Source organism: Elephantulus edwardii, unplaced genomic scaffold (genome assembly GCF_000299155.1).
Source record: "Elephantulus edwardii isolate Elephantulus edwardi_28Jun2011 unplaced genomic scaffold, EleEdw1.0 scaffold00019, whole genome shotgun sequence".
NCBI lineage: Eukaryota > Metazoa > Chordata > Mammalia > Macroscelidea > Macroscelididae > Elephantulus > Elephantulus edwardii.
Window position 1 is genome coordinate 20,274,203 of NW_006399769.1, and position 16,876 is coordinate 20,291,078.

The following is a 16,876-nucleotide window of genomic DNA, read 5'->3' on the forward strand; positions in this document are numbered from 1 at the left end:
TTCTTTTGCTTTTATATTGGAAAACTTCTCAATAAACGCTATGAGGATATACAAGCCAAGAGGACACTCAATCATGAGTCCTTCTCTCCTTTCCTCTTGACCAACTAAAGTCTTGAATAGTTTATGCCATTATCCAGTATTTTCATGCTGGCCAGGGAAGTGCACCAGGTGAGATGATATATAATTATTTTTTAATTTATACCTCTCTGGCAAGTAGGGATTTTGAGCATTTCTTCATGTGTTTGTTGGCCATCTGAATTTCTTCCTTAGTGATGTGTCTATTCCTATTTTGTGCTTATTTTGTGATTGGGTGGTTTGCCTTTTTTTTTCCTTGTTGTGCACTGTCAAATCAGATCTGACTGATCCAGAAAGAAATGGCCCCTCCTTCTCCAGCAGAGCATCTGGTGGATTTGAACTGCTTGCTTTCAGAATTGAAGCACAGCTTCTTGTCACTAGGCCACCAGAGCTCCTTGTTTGCCTTTTACTTGTTGAGGTGCTAGAGCATTTAAAATTTTAGATATGAATATCTTATTAGATATGTCATTGTCAAATATTTTTTCTAGTCTGTGGGTTTCCTTTTTACCCTATTGAAGACAGTTTTGCTGTTGTTGTTGTTGTTTGGCTTTTTTAAAAAAGCAAACAAAAAAACAGACAATGATTTACTCATTAAACATCTTTCTTCAACAATAGAAAGTGACTATATATATGGTTTTCACCAAGTAGAATATACAGAATCAAACTGAGAGGCTTGGTGGGAAGAGATGATGGAGAAGTTTGGGTATCATCAGTTAGATCTAGTAAGGCCAGATATCGATCCCAAAACAGACAACTGATCACAAAACAGATACAAAATCTTGCTCATATACTGAAGCTGAAAGGGGAAAAAAAAGAAATGTAACTCAACAAGTGTCAAGATATAAACTTGAAAATATTCTACTTGGATTTAAAGATCATTGCAAGAATCTATTTGATACCATTTGAACTCTCATGGCATAGTGGTGGGATTGTAAAATGGAGTTTTTATGTGCACAGGGATCTGATTCTTTGAAGGTCCCATTCATCTATTTTATCCTCTCATGGTTGTCAATTTTTTTATTATGCTTGGAAATCTGTTCATGTTGTAGAGTGGTGGTACCTAGTATCTCTCTAATAAATTCTATACTGTTTGGTTTTACTCCTAGGTTTCTTAACCACTTTGTGTTGGTTTTTCTGTATGATGTGACGTGTGGGTCATGTTTTAGGTTTCTATAAATGGTTTCAATGCCATTCCAATTCAGATACCAATTGCATTAGACAATGAAATGAAACAGCAATTTCCAGTTTTGACTAGAATGGAAAGTTATTTCAAATAGGCACAGCAATACTGAGGAAGAAAAACAAGGTAGGAGACACAACACTTCATGATCCCAAATCCTACTACACAGCCATGGTGGTTAAGACATTATGGTACTAGCAGAATGACAGTGATAGAGCAACGGAATAGAACGGAGAACTCAGAAATCAACTCATATACCTATGACCAATTGATCTTTGACTAGGAGGCAAAACCAGTTAAGTGGGGAAATGGCAGCCCCTTTAACAAATGGCTCTCGAGCCCTTTTTAGACGTCCTTGGCAACAGATTTTCCCCACTGCAGAACATCTTTTGGTATTTTGACTGCTGCTTCATTTCATCAGTGTTGACTGTGGATCCAAACAAAAGGAATTCCTTGATGACTTCAATTTTTACTCCATCTGTCATGATATTGCTTCTTGGGCCAGTGTTTTTCCCAAAAAAAATTATTATTTATTTATACCATCATTTATACAATTATTCGTATACTTTGTTTCATTCATGTAAATTTTGTTTTGTATAATCATTTCTGTACAGTGTTTTATATCGTTAGTTACTATTGATCTGTTTACTCCCTGTCTCAAGTCCTCATTGCACCTTATCTATTTCTTCACCTCCCCATCCTCTCACAAATCTCTACTGTCATTGTGTTTTCCTCTTCCTTCTTCCATATCCTTTCTCCCTTTAAAACAATATCTCTATTATCTATCATCTATCTATCTATCTATCTATCTATCTATCTATCTATCTAATCTATCTCTCTCTTTTTTATCTATCTAAAGCTGCATTGCAATCCTGAAGGCATGCCGTACAAGGCCACTTCTGGGGGAGGTTAGGCAGTCTCCTCCTGTGTGATGAACTGCCTCTAATAACTGGCCAGAGGGTCAGCTATGACTCTTTGGTACACAATAACAAAACAAATATATATGCATATGTGTATATATGTGTGTGTATGTATATGTGCACGTGTATGTATATATGTATATGTGTATATGTGCATATATGTGTATATATATAATGAATAATCTTTAACACTACGTGCTTTCAGTCTTCTTTACTTTCTGCAAGCAAGGTTATGTTATCTGCATAACCCAGGTTCTTGATGAGTCTTCTTCTAGTCCTGAGGCCACTTTGTTCTTCACATCATCCAGCTTCTCAGGTGATTTGCTCAGTAAATAGTGGAATAAGTATGGGAAAGGATACAACTCTGATGCACATGTTTCCTGATATTTAAACCAGGCAGGGTTCCTTTGGTTTGTTTGAACTGCTGCTTCTTGAGCTATGTACAGGCTGTGCGTGATTACAATTAAATCTTTTGGGATTCGCTATGATCTACACAGTGAAAAGTCTTTGCACAGTCAATAAAATGCAAGTAAGCATTTTTCTGGAATCCTATGGGTTTAGACAAGATCCATCAGATATTATCTGTTATCATTAATCATCATGCATTCTTCAGAATGTTCTGGAAGTTCTGTTGAAGTTAACATTGAGGGGAGTGGCTGCTGTACATTTTTATCAGCTTTGGGTTTTATGCCACATTCTGTGCAATCTCCAGGATATTTCTCATTTATACAGGTGGGGTTAGGAGTGATGAAGTGAAAGAGACTGTATTACCTAATAGGGGTGGGTGGGTGTGTGTGTGTGAGAGAGAGAGAGAGAGAGAGAAACAACTGGTCAGTTAAAATTTATCATTTAAGTTTTGTGTTTTATAACAAAGTCTGTGATAAATTACTTACAATCATTGAGCTCTATGCAAAATGGCTCATAAATACAATACATTGTAAAACCTCCCCATCTCTGTCCTCAGAGACTTTGCAATGAGGCACAGGGTGTAAAAAAGATTATTAAACCATAAAAGTCTAAAGAACATAAGTAATAAATTTCTTCAGCGTGAAATGGCATGGTCTGAAAATAAGATAATGACTAAGATGGAGAATGGGATAGAAATGTGGAAATAAACAGTAGAAAGAAAAATGAGACAAATGGAAAGATAGAGTACAACATTTATAAACCTTCTCATTTGGGAGAATGAATGAAACTTATTATTATTATTATTATTATTATTATTATTATTATTATTTAGCAGAGAAGAGAAACTTGGCTATGCATAAGAATGGTATTTTAAGTGCAACAAGGAATGAATGGAAACCCAAAATCTCTGTAAATGTTTATGAAAATTAATAAAATATAGAAAAAAAAAAAAAGAATGGTATTTTAGGGAGCTCTGGTGGCCTAGTGGCAAGGAGCTGCAACTACAATCCCAGAGGCACACGGTTCAAATCCACCAGATGCTCTGCCGGGAAAAGGAGGAACAATCTCCTCCTGTACCAGTCAGATCTGACTTGATGGTATGCTCACACAAAAATAAAAATAAAAAAAAAGAATGGTATTTTACAGAATGTACAAGAAGGGTGATGCATAAAATGGAATTCAGGTTTCTTCATGTCTTATCCTTTAAAAAAAATCTGTTTAATTGAACTATGATTTATATATCAAAAATTCGCACATTTGAAGTGTACAATTGAATGGCTTTTAGTATATTTACAAAATTGTGCAGCCATCACTATAATCTAATTTAGAATGTTCTTCTTCAGAGAATCCCTGGACCAACTAGCAGACACTCCCCATGAAGCTCCTCATCCCAGTCCTAGGAAATCATCTATCTATTTGCCTATCTCTGCAGATTGGCCTTTTATAGATATTTCATGTAAACAGGGCCTATGTGATTGACTTATTTTCACTTAGAATAATGTGGGTAAGGGGTTTTTGTTCTTGCTTTTTACTGAGCCACAAGTGTTTTATTTAGGATCAAAGTGAAGATTATTTTAGTTAAGATGAAGTGGGGATTAATTATCAAGAATATTACTAAACTTTGCCTTTTCTCAAACCAGTTACCCCAAATCTCTTACTCATTTTCATGTCCTTCCCAATTTCTTCCTTCTTTAGTGAATGGGGAGCTTAAGCCAAAAAGCCCTAGTACAATTCCAGGTCTATTTCCAGATTCTCCCCTTTCCTTTGCCACCCATTCCTAGGAAGAACAGGCACTTCAGTTGGAACATGTGGGAGAGCTCACAGGAGAAACCTGGAGATGGGGGAGATGGCAACCTGGAGATGGCAAGGCTTCCCCCTGAGGGTGAGGGACCAGGGAACACAGAGCAGAAAAGGGAGGCCTCCAGAGCCTGGGGTACCAAAAAGGGGCCTTGGTGCGAGAGGAAAAGGCCCCAGTCCTTCTGGGAAAGGAGAGCCTGCAGGCTCAAAATCCTCTTGTTGGGAGTAGTCACCACCAGGTCGTTTGCTCTTCTGGTTACAGAACCACGCTCTGACCTTGTCCTTCGCAAGCCTTGGCTGCTGGGTGATGTGGTGGATCTGCTGCAGGGTGGGTTCAGGACTCTAAGGGAACAGACTCTCCAGGCTGCATCTTACTGGGATCTCAATGCTTGTCTGTGTTCTCTTTCGGGCCTGCTGCAGGAGGGTCTCCGTTTTGCTTATCTCCTGGAGTTTTTCCTTGTTGTCCCCTTCCTCCACCCACTTCTGCAGCAGGGGCTGCTGCTTACACATGTTCTTAAAACTGAGCTGCAGAGCCTCAAATGGATATTTGGCTAACCACCTTCCCAAAGAGAACTCGCAGAGCGAGCCTCACATCAGCTTGATTAAACCCCAGGGTGATCCTGTCTTGCTCCACATCTTCCAGGCAAGTTTTGATATCCTCATCTTCAATCTCACTAGGCTTCTCCTTGGAGGCCCCCTCTGAGCTATTCTCCACCCCAGCCCTCTCTTCGCTCTCTAGATAAGCAGTCTGAAGGCACCTTGGGGCAGTGGCCCCAGGCCAACATGAGATCCACAGTATGCTATGCCTCCACAGAACTCATGGCAGGGAGCACCCATGAATGCCCCAGAACTCAGCACTTGGCCCAATTCCTGGACCACCTGAGGCACCCTGAAAGCTCATCCAGGCTACGGGGTCTGCTCAGCCTGAGTCTGGACCAGGCCCTCAGGGCCTTTCATCCCACCTCTTGATGGGGGCAAAAAGGCCAAATAGGCAGTCAGGGATTCTGCCATGAAGAAGGAAGGCACTCGAAGTCAGGGGCCTGAGGAAAGAGAGGCTTTTGCAGGGACTGCTCCAGACCTCGCTCCTGCCCCCCTCTCCCCGCCATCCTTGACCTCTGGCCCCCAAATGTCTTGAGGTTCATCAGTGATGTAGCCTGTTCTTAATTATTGTTTGAACATACCATTGTTTGAATACACCGTAATTTGCTTATCCTTTCATCAGGCGGTGGATATTTGAGTTGTTTCAAATGTTGGTTCTTATGAATAAGCTACAGTGATATTCACACACAAGTGACTGTGTTTCCTGGGACCCATGGTAATTCTATGGTTAGAATTTTGAGGAAATACCAAAATGATGACTGCACCATTTACATCTCCACTAGCAGTGTTTGAAAAGTCTGGATTCTCCACATACTTCCTAACATTTTTAAACTTTTTGTCTGCTTTAAAAAAAAAATTTATACTGAATTATTTACAAAGCTCAAATATATTTTTTTTCACACTGAATCCTTCTCATTTCCTTCACCACCCCTCATCAAATTGTGTGACACCGTGATTAACCACCCTACCTTCTGACCATCCTCACCCCTCTGCTTTCACCCTCCTCTTCCCCTTGGGTCCTCATACTCATTCTACAATAATGGTCTTATACAGTGTTTGTCCTTTGGGGGCTGAGTTAGTTCACTCAGCATAATGCTCTTCAGTCCCTCCCAAGTTAGGTAGTAATTTACAAAATCATTTCTCCTGCATTCTGTGTAGTATTCCAGATGTGTGTGAAGTGGTATCTCATTGTAGTTCTGGCTGGCAAATTGCTAATGACTATAAAATGGATCATCTTTTCATGTGATTTTTAGCCATTTTTCCTGTCTCTCTTGCTATTATACACTTCTATATGCATCATTATTTTCCAATCTTCAATCCTTGCCTTTCTCAAGAAATCTATGTCCAAAGGTAAATTTGTGGGTACTCTGCTGAGTAACTGTTCTCAGGGCTGAAGTTATCTTCCAATGAAACTCGAGGTCAGGTTTACTAATCATTGACTCTGAACCTTTACAATTACTGTTATTGGTAGGTGCCTTCAAGTTGAGTATGACTCATAATGACTCTGTGACGACAGACCTGAGCCCTGTCCTGTCCTGTGTCATACTCACAATCTCTGACACACTCAATCCCATTGCTACAGTCACTGCATCAATCCACCTGGTTGAGGGTCAAGCATCATGTCCCTTTCTAAGGGATAGTCTCTCCCAGCAACATTCCCAAAGGATGTGAGATGAAGCTTTATCATCTTTGCCTCCAAGGGGCACTATGACAGCATTTTCTCCAAGATATATCTATTTGTCCTTTTGACAGTCTTCTATTGGGATATTTAATACTATACTCTAACAAGACAGCTCAAAGGCTTTTTCTTTTTCTCTTATCCTTTTTCATTGTCGGCTTTTAGATGCATAGCAAGTGATTGAAAAGACCATAGTATGAAAATTTCACTAGAGTGCCAAGAAGCCAAAACAAAATGAAGAAATGCCAAAGTAAAAGAGCTAAATAGAAGATTTCAAAGGGCAACTTGAGAAGACAAAGTATAATAACAAATGTTACATGTACTAGTTTTGGTTTTATTCAGAAGGAACACTTGTGGCATGTTGGACTGCTAACAGAACGGTCAACAGTTCAAATCCACCAGTCATTCTACAGGGAGAAAGGTGGGCAGTTTCTTGAAGCAAAGACTTCCAGCCTAGGAAACATAATGAAGCTTAATAGAACTGAGTCAGAATGAGTCAGAAATGACTTGATGGTAGTGGTTAGTTTAATTTAAGCTGAAAGATTTTTATTAAGCACTTTTAAGTAATGCATTAACATATTAAGTGCTATGGATTGAATGACTATCAGGCTTAAAATTAAGAATTCTGGCAGTGTGATGGTTAAATGCTTGGTCATTAACCAAGGCCAGCAGTGTAAAACTACCGGGCAATTTTCAGGAGAAAGACGTGACAGTACTATCTCCACAATAATTTACAGAAACCCTAAACACCAGTTCTAATCTATGCTAGAGGATTGTTATTAATCAGAATCAGCTCAAAGGCAGTGAATTTGGGTTTAATTAGATTTTATAAGACAAGTTAAATACATAAATAAGGATATAATAAGAAAGAATTTGTCAAATGCCACAAGAAAGACTCTACAAAATGTTCTCTATGAGTGAAATTAAAGTCTTCAAAGTATGCTCTTTGACCCAGCAATTCATTACCAAGCATTTATCTCAAGGAAATGCACAATTGCATGTGATATTTGATACAGAGTTTTCTACCTCAGCATTAAACTGTTAAAAACATTTCAATAATAATTTAGTCCATTGTGATATAGCCATAAAGTAATTACATATCTAAAATAATTTACAAATATGTTTCTTAACATAGGAAGATGTTTTGGGAAGAGAATATTAAATATTATGCATAACATAATATTTTATGGTGTTTATTAGGGAAGTCAAAAGGCTATATAATCTCAGTTGGCAGCAGAATATAATTGGCTCATTCAGGACACTCTCCAAAATGTGCTCGCAGGCACCACTGGCACCTTGTGGCTTTAGCTATTGTAACAAAGCTTTTGTTGTTGTTGTTATGATGTACCACTGAGTCAGAACCAACTCATAGCTGACCTTCAAGCAGGTTTTCAGAAGCAGTTAATCATGCAGGAGATTTCCCATCTTCCTTCCACAGAGCAGCTGGTGGAGTTGAACGGCCTTTGGGTTGGCAGAGCAATTCCTTGCAAAGGTCTTAGACCTGTCAACTATGGTGTGTTACCTCAAGCTCTCCAACAAACATGAGTGAAAGCTCTTGGCTCTGGGTCTTAGCCTAGTCCCCAGTTGGCTCTGTCTCGTGTCAGGTCTCTGCTGTGGCTGTGGTGGCTGCTATTCCTACAGGTCTGAGTGGCTCAGGAAGCTTTGGCCCCGAACGACTTTCACTTTGCATTCTCTGCTTCTTTTTTGCTGGTGGTAAGAGAGCTAATTTCTGCTGCCGAATCCACTTAATTTAATACCAAGACTAGCCAATCCACTTATGAATAGACCAACACACTCCATTTGCATGTCTGCACCCATTCATGTGGCAAAGTCACACTCAATGACTAAGAAAGCCATGTTGAACATTGAACCCTTGACACCACAGACAAGCCCCTGGCTGTTCTAGCCATTAATCTTGGTAGCTGAAGAATTAACTTTTCTTTACAATCATCTTACTAAGTAACTACTTTCATGAAAATGTGTATGTCAGCTGCGTCATGCTTCTTGTCTTAATATCCCCATTTTAGATAGCCAGCTTCTAATTTAGCCATTTCTATCAAACCAGCACTCTGAGTGAACAAACATGTACCTTTTGCTGAAGAGTCTTCTGTTCAATTTGGAAATTTTGAGCATCCATATCCACAAGCAAAGTTAATTCCAGAGCAAACCATCAGATCGCAGCAATCAACAACAGTTCACAGCATGGATCATCTCCTCTTAATTTAATTAGGTTTTGCTCAACTCAACCCCATCCATTGCTAGGTCCAAATGGGCATCAGCTGAAAACTTGAAAGTCTGCAATTCTCCCTGCATTGCAGATAAACTGGTCCCTTCACTTAGCCTTAGCCCCTACATGAGGCCAAGTCAACAAGCCAAGGGTCCTCATCACTCTTTGTTCCTCAAGTCAGCAACCCTTTTTCACTTATCCATACTTCTGTGCATGTTAGGTAGATAATACTGAAGGACCACTCAGCCTTCTCAGCCTATTTCTTTATTGCTGCGTGCCTCTTACTTCCACTCCAGTGGATCCAAGTGATCACTACAGGTAAGCATATTTGCCAGCTCCCTTTAACTTCAAGTCTCTGAAGTGGGCTCTCATAGGCACCAACTTTACCTTGCCTCAGAAGCCAAAGAGCTTGTTTAAGTTTTAAAAAGTCAAAGTCTCTCTCCCCTCCCCACCTCACCCCTTCCTGTTTGCCTTGCTTTCAAATGTGAATCTCTTCAATCAAAAGTCCCAGGTGGGTGGACAAAGTCATTCAAATGCAAATCTCCTCAGAGCACTGGGTATGACTTCATCTTTCCCTTAGACTAATCCTCAGCAATTACTACCAAATTCTACTTTTAACCAGGTTATCTCTAGGACAAATCTTCCCTTTTAGTATTTGCAATCAAGTATTGGCCAAAGGCAGAATTACATGCTTTTGAAATCTACAATATCCAGTATTCATTTATGTTATACATCTTTATTTCTCTCTATTTTAATTGGCTTGCATAAAATTATTTACATACATTGTGTTTCATTAATGTACATTTTGTTTTATACTTTCTTTTATATGCATTGCATTTTATTAATATTTTTATTGATTTTCATATAATACCTTTCTAGTATGTTTAATTGTTTTATATAATCTTTCATTTACATTGTGCATCATAAAATCATTCATATACATTTTTACGTTTTTATACTATTTTATTTATAAAATTCAAATACATTGTTTAACTCCACACATACACACACTCTAATCCCTCTGCTTCCACCTTCACACCCCCTTGGGATTCTCACATTCATTCTACAATAATGATTTTATACAATATTTGTCCTTGTGGGACTGAGTTAGTTCATTCCTCAGCATAATGCTCTCCAGTCCCTCCCAAATTAGGTAATAATTTAAAAAATCATTGCTCCTGTGTACTGTATAGTATTTCATTTTGTGAATGTAATTTCTTAATCTATTTTATTGTGGTTGGACAACATTGTATTTCATATATTTAATTATTGTTGATCTATGTTTATTATCACCGCATCTTTTCAAATTGTAGAATGTAATTTTATGTTTAGTAAATTATTTTTACTTCCAGATAAGCTAATAGGAAGAAAGCTTGAAAAATATACATCAAAATATAAACAGTAGTTATTCCTTAGCTATTGTTGTTGTTGAGTACTACTGAGTTAAAACCAAGCTAGCTACAGCTCACCTTCCAGTGGGTTTTCATAGGCTATTAATCTTAACTGGAGGATAAAAAATCATTTCCATTTAATTTCATCCCCCCCCATTTTCAAATATTTCTTTAATTATTATGCAGCTAGAGTGCTCCTTTGAAGGAAGAATGATGAAGCTTAGTCTCACATACTCTGGGCATGTTGTTAGGTGGGTCTATTCCTTGGAAAGGGATATGACGTTTGGAAAGGTAGAGGGTCAGCAAAGGTGAGGAAGACCCTTAATGAAATTGATTGGCACAATGACTGAATCAATGGTCTCAAATGTCAGAGATGATGAGGAAGGCACAGGATAGGACAGAGTTCAGGTCTTTTGTTTATAGGGTCACTGTGAGTCTTACTAGACTCAAAGGCATTTAACAGCAACAATAACAACAACTAACGTAATAGGAATTCCTGGGTTACACTAATAGCTAAGCCCCCAGCTGCTTTTTCAACAAATTCACAGAGTCTCACCTTGAAGGGCAGTGGTGTTTCTGGAAGATCTCAGTCTTAGAAACACGAGGGGAAAAGTTGTACTTTGTACAGATGAACTCATCATGCACTGGAATTGACTTGATGGCAATTAACAAAACAACACTAATATAATAATAAGAAAAACAAATCCTTTAAAAAATCACATGGAGCAGAAGGAAATTATAATTATTTTTTTTTTAATGCACAAGCTAGCAACAAACATCAAGAGAATTGATTCTGAGAAGGGCTTCAGGAGTTGGTGGCATTCTGAGAGTGGAGCATGAGAGACTTGTAGGTGGTCCAGGCAAACAGACCAGCATGCTCAGAGACAGAATATCTTCGAGACTCTGACACCAACTAATAATACTGGTTCCCAGAACTATTTGTACTTTTTAAAAATGTTAATTGTTATTGTAAGTATTAAACAAAAGCTACAATGACTTTTTCCATGGGGGAAACCCCAAACAAGCATGGTTTTTATATATGCCTCTAGTTTTGCCACAGCTTTTGTTGGTTCATAGAGCCTCTGTATTTTGGGTCCTAGGGTTTGTTTTGGGGTGTTTTTTTTTTAATTTATAGTACTTCTATTATATTCCAGCACTGTTAGATATTAAATATGTTTTCTTTTTCTAAAAACTCTGGTAACTTTTAAAAAAAATGTAAATTAACATGTACATATAGTTAAAAAATAAGAAAAGACTATAGAATAGTATTAAATGAAGAGTAAGAATTTTCCTCTCTAATTATATTACTTCTTTTTTTAAAAAAAATATGTTCTTTTTGTTTACATACAAAATTTGTATACATTGTTTCACACTTTTCTCATTCACATTGTGTTTCATATAATCATTCTCATATGCTGTGTTTTATAAAATTAATTGCCTCTCTTTTCAGGTCCCCATCAGATCTTTCCCATATACCCCCTCCTTCTACCCACCAAATTATATGATCCTGTGATTTCCTCTTTACCCATTCTAATCCCCCACTCCAATCTCAAGAACATGGAAACAGCCCAAATGTCCAACCACAATACAATGAATTGAGAAATTGTGGTACATTCACATGATGGAATACTATACAACACTCAAGAGCAATAATTTAGAAAAATATTACATAACTTGGGAGAGACTGGAGAATATTATGTTAAGTGAATTAACTCAATCTCATAAGGACAAATACTGCATAAAACCATTATTATAAAAATAGACGTATAACCAGTAAAACATTATTTCTTCTCAGCAATCTTTTCATCAGCAACTTTCTTTGTGGTTATCACAATTATTCTAAAAAATATTAATTTTTGTTAGGTGTGCTGGAGTCGGTTCTAATTCCTAGTAACCACAAGTTCAACAGAGTGAAACACTGGTTGGCCCTGCACCGTCCTCACAATGATTTTTGTGTTTGATCTCAGAGTTGCAGTCATTCTGTAAATTCATCTCACTCTAAGTCTTCCTCTTTTTCACTGATTCTCTATTTAACCAAGCATGGTCTCTTTCTCTGCATTAATTTGATGGTTTGTCAACACCAGACACCATGTCTTGATTCTCTAGTGTAAAAGGTAAGCTTTTCTTTAGCTATCCATTTTTTATCTTCTCTTAGATAGACAATGTTGGTTATCATGATTTCTCATTCTTCTATGAGGGGGAGAAAAAAAAAAACGGATAATCTCCCATGAGATTTACCCTCCCTTCTTGAAAACCCAATGGAGGGTCAGCTTTGATTCAGTTACAATTTAATAGTGTAACTAATATACAACCAATCTATTCATTAGCCTTAATAGTGGTGACACATTATTTAAGCACTCAACGATGAAGCGAAACCTATTTGAACATCCTCGAGTGGCTCCACGAGGGAAAGATGCAGCAGTGTCGGCTTCCATGAGGACTGCAGCTGTAGAGATCTCCTAGGGTGTACCTGCTCTGACAGCACATTGGGGTCACTATGAGTGATAAGATGCTTTCTGTGGGGTTTCCAAGCACAGCTTGAAGGATCATCTCTAAGATATTAGAAAGATTTCTGTTTTGGGTGGAAGGATGTGAAAATAGAAGAAGTGTAAAGGAAACTTCTTTTCAAATTTCAGAATATGAATTATGTTATCAGAAGGAAAATAAGGATGTGCATTATTATATATACAGATATTTTAATTAATTTCTTTAATTATGAGATAAAGCTCGTAGAGTTCAATTATATTTTATGCCTAATTTTTCCTTCACCCCAAGGGAAAGAGAATTTCTCCTATGCCTATAATATTCTTTTTACAATTAGAATAATCTTATCCCTAGGATATCATGGGAAAATAAGACAAAATTTACTTTCCCTTCATTCTTTGAAATAGTCATTAAAGAGTCATTAAAGTATGTGAGTTAAATTATTTGTTTCTATGAAACACAAATTCATCTGTAGTACTTATGTGAATACACACATGCACATGATCAGTTCTTCGTTAATTTAAAAAACTCATGCATAGCTTCTAGAGAGAAGAAAGTTTCTATTATACTGTTAATGTTAAGTGGTTCTGAGTCAGGTCTGAGTCATAGCAACCCTGTGCATGACAGACTGAAACCTTGTTTGATTCTGCACATTCTCACAATCTTGTCTGATTCTGCATATTCTCACAATCTCTGCTTTTCTTTGTATCCAAGTTATGGTCCCCGTGTTAATCCATCCCATTGAGTGGCTTCTTTTTTTGCTGACCTTAATAACATTAGGAGTTTGGCTGCTTGCTGCATCTGGATGGCAGTTCTGATGGGCATGTAAGAGAAGTTTTGGGGAGTCTTGTTTGATGTATATTACTGCTCTCTCCAAAAGTGGGTGTCCTTGAGCCTTTTCCTAGGGTGGAAGTCTGTTCAAAGTTGTGGCTTTAAAATCTTGTACCAATGGGGTATCAAATACCAGAATGGTTTCACAACGTGGACAGTGTTTGGTGGAGCTCCCAGTTGTAAAACAGGTTCAGAAGCAGAAATGGCATCCACTTCTTAAACCACATGCTTCTGGAAACTCTATGAACTTGGAAAAACGATGGTAGTTATGGAAAGGCATTAGGTCTTTTGTTCATAGAGTTGCTACGAGTTGCACTCGACTCAACGGCAATCAACAACAAGAAGGACAAAATTATTATTGTTTCCCTTCAAGTTGGGGCTGATCCTCCAGTGGTTTTCCAGAGACAGTTAATCACATGAGAGGAGACTACCCATCATTCTCCAGCAGAGCAGCTGGTGGATCGGAACTGTGTGCCTTTCGAATTGCAGCGCAGTTTCTTACCATTAAGCCACCAGAGCTTCCTAATACAATTATAAGAAGTGGAAATGAAGTAAAAAGAAAAGGAGCAAAACCTACAGGAGAAATCAGTTGGTCAGTAATTCCACATGGGGCCACTACTGAGTTTTGCAACTAATGTGGGCAAGAAATGGAACCAGAATTTTTTGATACAAATAATCACCTCAGAGTAATGCATTGGAGTCTCATGAATGAATTGCATAATGTGTACATTTTATTAAATGAAGATATTAAATCCTCATGAAAATGTTGAGGACATACTAGTAAAATCTCTCTCCAAAGTGCCACAATTTTCTGTTGGAGTGAATCAATTGAGCCTGCATTCTTTGGAGGTGTGAGCAAGCATGATGGTTGTTGCTAAACCCCTATGAACAATATAGATCAGAACCACGAGCTACCTTGGGTTATGATCACAACCTCCAACACGCTCAAGCCCGTTGTCACGATCATTATATCAGTCCATCTTATTGAGGGTCTTCCTCTCTGATCCTCCACACTTCCCAGCAGGGGCTATCTTTTTCCCAAGACTGACCTCCTGACAAAAGTGCCCAAAGTATGTGGGATGAAGTTTAACCATCCTTGCCTTCAAGAGATATCCTGGCTGCACTTAATCCAAGATGGACTTTTATTCTATTGACAGTCCATGGGATATTCTATCCTCATCTCTAACATCATAACTCAAAGGCGTTGATTGTTCTTCTGTCTTCTCATTCATTGTCCAACTTTCAGATGTATAGGAAACAATTGAAAAAACTATGACTGGCAATAGGTGCACACTAGTATTTAAACTGACATGCTTGCTCTTTAGCCTTTTGGAATAGTCCCTGAGAGCAAATTTTCACACTGCAATGTATATTTTGATTTCTTGATTGCTGGTACCATGGGTGTTAATTGTGGACCCAAGTAAAATGTAATTGTTGACAACAAACCTTTTCTCAATCTATCTATTAGTCCAATAGTAGTGTAGTAGATCAGAAGGCTAAATCAAAAATTCTCTTCTAAGCAACTAAATATGTGAGTTTGTAAAAATTACTATTTCATTCATTGGATTCTTTTAAAGTATTCTTAAGATGCTAAAATTTAATCACCTTGTAGATTTTCAAATATTAATGCCTTGCTCTGGAGACTAAGGTGTGTCTGATACAGGCCATGGTCTTTGCAATCACTTGTTATGCATCAGAGAGTTGGACAATGACTAGGGAGGACAGAAGGAGAATTGATGCCTTTGAGCTGTGGTGCTGGAGAAGAGTATTGAATGTTCCATGGACTACCAAGAAAACAAACAGATTCATCCTGGAGAGGATTAAACCAAGCAACTCCTTGGAGGCAAGGATTCTGGGGCTTCGTCTGACATACTTTGGGCATGTTGTAAGGAGGGACAGGTCCTTGGAGAGGGACATCACACTTGGGAGGGTGGAGGGACGGCGCAGGAGGGGAAGATCCTCTATGAGGTGGATTGATTCAGTGACTGGGGTAATCGGGATGGGAGTGTCAGAGGCAGTGCGATTGGCACAGGATAGAGCAGGGTTTAGGACTGTTGAATATAGGGTCGCTATGAGTCGCAAACGACTCGACGGCACATAACAACAACAACAACAACAATGCCTTGCACCAGTACTAGCCTGAGAGAAGGCAATAATAAAATAGGACAGCAAGTAATAACTGTTGGAGAAGATGTGGCGAGGTAGGAGCTCTTGACAGCCTACACCTCGTCGGCCCCGGAGCACAGCCCCTTCGCAAAGTCACCGCCGCCGGTTCATACCCGCCACCCCCATCTCACCGTGGTTGATGACAGCGCTGGGCTCATGGTCGACAACGGCTCCGGCATGAGCAAGGTCGGCTTCGAGGGCGACGACGCCCCCCGGGCTGTCTTCCCCTCAATCGTGGGGAGCCCTCAGCACCAGGGCTTGATGATGGGCATGGGCCAGAAGGACTCCTACGTGGAGGACAAAACCCAGAGCAAGAGAGGCATCCTGACCCTCAAAGTACAGCACGGCATTGTCAACAACTGGGACGACATGGAGAAGATCTGGCACCACACCTTCTGCAACGAGCTGCGTGTGGCCCTGTGCTGCTGACGGAGGCCCCCCTGAACCCCAAGGCTAACCGGGAGAAGGTGACCCAGATCATGTTCGAGACCTTCAACACCCCTGCCATGTACATCGCCCTCCAGGCAGTGCTGTCCCTGTACGCCTCTGGGCGAACCACTGGCATTGTAATGGATTCCGGCGATGGGTTCACCCACACTGTGCCCATCTATGAGGGGTACGCCCTCCCCCTGCCACCCTGCGTCTGGACCTGGCTGGCCGGGACCTGCCTCATGAAGATCATCACCGAGCGAGGCCACAGCTTCACCACCACGGCTGAGCGGAAAATTGTGCGTGAAATCAAGGAGAAACTCTGTTATGTTGCCCTGGACTTCGAGCAGGAGATGGCCACGGCGGCTTCCTCTTCCTCCTTGGAGAAGAGCTCCGAGCTGCCAGATGGGCAGGTCATCACCATTGGCAATGAGCGTTTCCGCTGCCCCAAGGCACTCTTCCAGCCCTCCTTCCTGGGCATGGAGTCTTGTGGCATCCATGAAACTACCTTCAACTCCATCATGATGTGTGATGTTGACATCTGCAAGGACCTCTCCGCCAACACAGAGCTGTCTGGCGGGACCACCATGTACCCAGGCATCGCTGACAGAAGGAGATCACAGCGCTGGCCCCCAGCACCATGAAGATCAAGATCATCACTCCCCCTGAGCGCAAATACTCCGTGTGGAT

The 16,876-nt window shown here is 39.6% G+C and overlaps 2 pseudogenes; one reads left to right on the forward strand and one right to left on the reverse strand.

Moving 5' to 3' along the window:
* Positions 1 to 4,378: 4,378 nt before the first annotated feature.
* LOC102871547 lies at positions 4,379 to 4,996 on the reverse strand (annotated as a pseudogene).
* A 10,905-nt stretch (positions 4,997 to 15,901) lies between these two features.
* LOC102871957 overlaps positions 15,902 to 16,876 on the forward strand; it is a 2,262-nt pseudogene continuing 1,287 nt past the window's right edge.